General features: G+C 40.1%; 1 protein-coding gene across 2 annotated transcripts in view; it reads right to left on the bottom strand.

The window, feature by feature from the left end:
* The window catches only part of CDH13 (cadherin 13), a 1,116,573-nt gene that overhangs the window by 659,483 nt on the left and 450,883 nt on the right, over positions 1-6,207 (bottom strand). The window lies entirely within an intron of this gene.

The raw sequence follows: 6,207 nt of genomic DNA, 5'->3' as shown, positions 1-6,207 counted from the left end.
TTATTATATCAGTATGGTGCTCAAAAAGGAACTAGGGCTGACAGGTTAATGAACTCTAGTTAGAAATTTCCAGATGCAGCTGAGAATGTCATTAGCAACTGCCTTGTCCAAATCATCGGAGACTTTGCCTTGTGAAAACGTCTTGATCATTATGAGGGAGTCTAAATTACCTGCATTAACAATAACCATCAATCAAATGCTAACAGGACAAAGGTTGTGCAAATCAACTCAGGGGTAATGGGAGGGGCTTAACTCAAGCCAGCTTGCATTTGAATTAGAAAGACCTGGGTTCAAGTCCCTGATCCATATTTAATAATTACGCCACCTGGAATAAGTCCTTTGAGTCTCTCTAAGCCTAAAGATTGGCTTCTACAACATGGGACTACGAATGCCTATCTTGACAGACCATGACAAGATTGAATGTGCCATGAGATAAAGATTACCAGTCAAAGTTCTTCCACCTAGTAGGATGATGTCAAATGAGTTAGGACATAGAGGTTCTTTAACACCAGGGAGTCTTAATTCCAGCATTGCTTGGTGTCCATGGAACACTATCCGGATTGCCTCGATCTACCGAAATTATTTTTGAAATTATATTTGTTAATGTACAGATGTGAGGGATGCATTTATTCTCAAAAGGCTTAAGAACTGCTTTAAACTCTTTGGAATAAAGACCTCGCTCCTTTTTCTCAATTGTTTCTGATCTTACAGTTCTTTATAATGATTCATCAAACAAATATTTATTAAAGACCAACCATGTGCCATACACTGTTCAAGAGGTTGGGGATACAACGGTGAGCCACACAGACCAAAACCAAAACCAAAACAAACGTTTCCCTCAGTAAACTCATATTCCATTGAATTTATTCTTCAGGGTAACCTCACATGTTGAGGTACTAATATGGAAATTGCATAAGTATTTAGAGGAAGGTAGGAACGGGAAGAAGCTTGTCATGACTAATCCATGACTTAGTGTTTGAGCTGAGCATCAGCTCGAGCCCAGTCAGCTTTCAGTCGGGACTCGTCCCAATAGCCGCCAGGAATGAATGCAGTTCTAAGGGACTGGAATGAATATCAGAACTATGCAGTGGACATGGGAGGTATAAAATGTGTTCAGGGTGTCTTCTTTTGAGATTTTCATAGAAAATGTAACAACGTGCTGATTTGGCTATTGGGCTTTTCAAACTATATTGAAGAAGAAAATCCTTCTCCTTCTGCAGGCTGAAAATTTACCCTGAGGAAATAACTCAGCTTAAGGCAAAGAGTTATCAAATGTTCATGGAGCGTTGTTTTCCTGATAGGGGAAGATGAAAAAGAAGGGAGGAGGGGTGGGGAGGAGGAGGTGGGAGAAGGAGGAAAGAGAAAGGAAAAGGAAGGGAGGGAGGAAGGAAGGGAAGAAGAAAGGAAAGAAAGAATAAATAATGGAACATGAAAGGACGGAAGAAAGGGAAAGAAAGAGAGCGGACTGGCCGGGTGGCTCAGTTGATTAAAGCGCCAGCTCTGAGCAACAGGTTGTCTATTCGATTTCACATGGGTGGGCTGCATTCCCCCGCAACTAGATTGAAAACAGCAACTGGACTTGGAGCTGAGCTGCACCCTCCACAACTAAAGACTGAAGGACAACAACTTGACTTGGAGCTGATGAGTCCTGGAAAAACACACTGTTCCCCTTCCCCAATTCCTCAACACTGTTCCCTTCCCCAATTCCCCAATAAAATCTTAGGAAAAAAAAAATAAGAGAAAGAAATGTTCCACAAANCACACACACACACACACACACACACACACACACATACACACACGGTGCCTACTATACATTATGTGTGTCATCTCCAGCTCAAGTTAAATGGTGGTTTCTGAATAGTTTTTATTAACTTTGGGTTTCTTCTGCCAGCTCCTATTAGTATGCAAATGCAAGCTTCATTCTTTACACTTTAATAAAGATGATCTATTTAATAAACATTTATCTGTTTAATAAATGCTATCTAATCTCAGAGGGCAAGCTAATAGTATCGCTTTTCTTTTTTTTTCCAAAGGAGTTTTGGGGTTTTTCCATTCCTTATGGCGATTGCAGACAAGAGAAAAATCTTGCCTTTTTGCTTAACACCTGATGCATTTGATCATCAGATTGGAAGGGACACCCAGGCTCCCCTCCCTGGCAGCTGAATTGCCTCATTAACTGGAAGAAGACAGCGCTGGCTGCGGATGTGGGTGGCACAGCCACGCTGCAACGAGGCTTGATCTCACATATGTGCCCAGCTCAAGGAGAGACTGGGTGATGATGGATGTCACTGGGTGATTCTAGGATGGATTCAGGGAAAAATAGTGAATGATTTTATCAAATAGACAACAAGGTTCTTCTTTACTTTTTCACCCTAAGGAAAACCCAGTTTCTCTGGCAGGGTCTTATGGTGATCCTGAGAAAAGAGGGCCCCAAATTGAGCTTCCTCAACAACGGGGTGAAATCCATCCTCCCCCTAGGAATGGCATGTTCCTGTCTCAGATACAATAACAGAGAGAGGAAATTTAAAGCAGTGTCCTGATGCTTGGGAAAAGGAAGCAATCACTACCAGGACTTACTCTCTGGCTGTGTTCTATTTTGGGATCCTTGTTCCTCCTATTTTTATCTTCTTGCTTTGTTTTGGTCATCAACATCTTGATGTTAGGGCTCCAAACCCTAAAATTAGAAAATTTCCCACACTGGCCTCCAAGGTCAATTGCCTCCTCTGTTCAACTAATTTTTAAATATCCTTTATGATTGAAACTCAAGGTTATTTTACTTAGGGAGTTATTGTCAGTATTAACCTAAGTTACCCTCTTTTTCACTCCTCTGTAAATTGCTTCTCTTTCACTGCAGATCCCCCCAACGTCCAGTACTATTCCCTTCCTCTTTAGTTAAAGACATTTTAATTAAGACACCAGGGTTTCCTTAACCTACGTAAGCAACCATCCCCCTTTTATGTAGCTCTCTTCCGTGAAGTCCCGAATCAGAGAAGTGTCTTTCATCAGCCTGTTCCTTGTCTCTCAACTCCCTCTGTTCTGTGTTTTCTCTTTTTGTTAGATTACAGGTCCTACATTTTAATTCAGCCCCAACTGCTATTCCACACTATGCAGTTTACATTAATAAATTCATCTTCACAATGATGCATGCCAGCCGCATGCCTCCCCACGTCATTGATGACGGCGGCCTTTGAAGGTTCAAAGGTGTGTCAGATCTACCAGGAAAAAGGGGGGTGGGGAAAGAAAAAAGACCACGTTTGATATTCTCCCGTATTTCATCTGAAGTTTCCCGGGGCCTGGTAGTTTTGATGTTAGGATGATAAAACAACTGAACAGAACGTGTTATAACTATTCAATTGCCATGTAATACTCATTCTTCCTTATAAAACGGAAGGTTCAGGCCCCTTTTTCAAAGTCAAGATTGACAAATACAACAACTATTTGATAATGGAGCTCAGAAAATCTATTAGGGGACCAGGAGAAATATGTTAGCATCCAGGAGATTCTGTGAGCCTGCCCCACAGGAAAGGAACCATTTCATTTGGTTTCAAACACTTCTCCACGTTAAGTCTTCAAGCATTTTACAAGTAGAAAAGTATCTTTGAAAATCAATGAATTCTAGATGATGAGAGAGAATGTTTTTTGAGTACTTATTATGGGTTAGACGCTAAGTCGTACAAACACCTTTCTGCTTTAATACTCACACAAGCTTTGTGATGTAAGTACCATAATTCTTGCAGGCTGCAGATGAGAAAATTGAGGCCCAGAAAAGCTAAACAGTCGAGGACAAACTCTATGACTGGAGGAGGCAGGATTTGAACACAAACCGCTTTATTTAGAGACTAGACTACCTCTTGCATTCTGCATGCTCTCTTTTCGTATTAACATTTTAATTACTGAAATAATTTTATTCAGGATCTCTACCAGTCAAATGTATGTGTATCACATTTATCCTTTATCTTGTCCATGAACTCCATCTTCAAAATAGATTCAGAATGTGACTGTTTCTTGCTCCCCTCCCCTCTCCCAACTGCCACCACCCTAGTCCAAGCCAACATCCTCTTTTAAATGGATTATAGCAAAGCCACCTGATTGGCTCCCCAGACTCTGCCCTTGCCCCCACACACCCTAATCCTCCCCCACCACAGACAGAATTGTTCTGTTAAAACANCAAATTGTGTCCAAAGAATGTCAACAGCCTGCTTTTTGCTCCTTTGTTACAGTGACAATTCTGACATTTAAAGTCATAGCTTTGTTGAGTTATAAGCCTAATAGGCAGCCGGGAAAGCACAAACCCCATAAAACTTGACAAGACACCCTCAGCATAAGAAAATAACATGTCAGAGTCGAAGCTGCCATGTGTCAACACAAGCTAAAGACATAGGAATTTAGAAGGGTCTCGCTGTCACGAGCCAAAAGGGGTGTGCACATCGGAATAAAGGCAGAGTCGGAACAGCAGGTACTTTCTAAATACTTCTATGATACCCAAGTGCGTGTCGGAGCTGGGAGCTAACCATTCATGAAGCCCTTCCAGGCACGGGGCCTGTTCCAATGTAAGTGTTCAATAAAGGTGATAACCATAATTCTGTTTTCTGCTTCTCTTACTATTAACAATGTGAAGTCACCCTGCCAAGCACCCCTCAGTGTGGATAAGACCACCTTGTATTCAATAACAAATGGACTTAAATGTTTGAAGCAAATGTTCTTAAGTTTAAAAAATCCAATGGGGGCCGGCCGAGTGGCTCAGTTGGTTAAGAGCTTGATCAAGAGTGTGAGCTCTGAGCAACAGCGGTTCAATTCCCGGCCCGAGCTGAGCTGCCGCTGAGCTGCCAACAGGTGGCAGGATGGCTCAGAAAAAAAAAAAAATCCAATGAATAGATAAGAAGGTTAATAAACAATAACAGGGACTTGGTACAGTGTGGGTGCCATATTAAGCATTATACTTACAGTGATTACAGAATGTGCTAATCTTGCTATTTCGACCTTTTTGGCTTTTTATATATAGTTCAGTTGAAGTGAATCAGAATTTTCATCCAGTAACATTTCTCAAGCAAACTCTATTAAGCCAAACTGTTCAGGGATTATTCAAGTTTCTATGCTGCATAGTTAAACAAATTCCAATAAAAAGTTTTAATTTTACTTTGCTGACATTAGTTTATGAGGATTGTATTGTGTATAAGTTTTATGCCAAATATTTGATTCATTGATTTTNAACTAGGGTTTTCGTGTTATTTCCTTTCTCTCTTATGCTGGCTGGGCTGATACATGAGTTCAGACACGTTTGTCAATTTTTTCCCACCTGCAGAAGTTTCTGTCTTTTGTTGGACATGCTGGGTAACACCAATGAGTAGCAGCTCAATAATCCACTATAGTCTAGCTAGAAGTATAAGATTATGGACATTTTCTGTTTGGAGGAACTACAATATCTAAGCCAGAGGCTGAAGATCAGACAGGAGGTGATTGGCCTGAGAAGTAGCATATTTTATGTCCAAGAAACAACATTCTTCTTCTCCTTTAACATGAAATATTTATAACACAGGCACCCTCTGGATCTTATCAATATCTTACTATTGGTATACTTAACTGCCTTGTGCTGAAAGCAGTTTAGAATAGTGGTTGAAGTTATGATTATTAATTTGATGCTCTGTGTGCAAATCCCCGCTCTGCCACTTAATAGCTGTGTGCTAAAATTATTCAACCATTCTGTGCCACAGTTTTAACATGTATAAAATGGAGATTATAATAGTATGCACATCATAGGAGTGTTATAAGTATAAACTGTGTGTCTATATATGTATGTATGTGTATGTACACAACTACACAAATGTGTATATATAGTGTTCTGCAAGTGTTAGCTACTACTTTTTTTTAGGGTATGGTCTGTAATGGTATTTCTCTTTTAACCTGAAGAGATAATACTGGGCTCAAGGAAGCAACTATCAGTTTCAATTAATCTGTGTAGGCTCACATTTATTTTACCTCTTTTCCTGGTGCTCATATCTTATCTGTTTCAACACTCAGAATGTGTTTTTCTTTATCATAATCAAAATGCTTCACACCAGTAATAAAAATAAAATCTTAAGAGCAGCTAGGAGGAAAAAAAGACATTACAAACAGAGAAAATAAGATAAGGATGACAGCAGATGTCTTATCAGAAACAATGCGAGTCAGAAGATTGTGGAGCAAATCTTGACAATAAAGGGGGGG

Source organism: Hipposideros armiger, unplaced genomic scaffold (assembly GCF_001890085.2).
Source record: "Hipposideros armiger isolate ML-2016 unplaced genomic scaffold, ASM189008v1 scaffold_19, whole genome shotgun sequence".
Lineage (NCBI taxonomy): Eukaryota > Metazoa > Chordata > Mammalia > Chiroptera > Hipposideridae > Hipposideros > Hipposideros armiger.
This window is presented reverse-complemented; position numbering and strand designations above follow the sequence as displayed.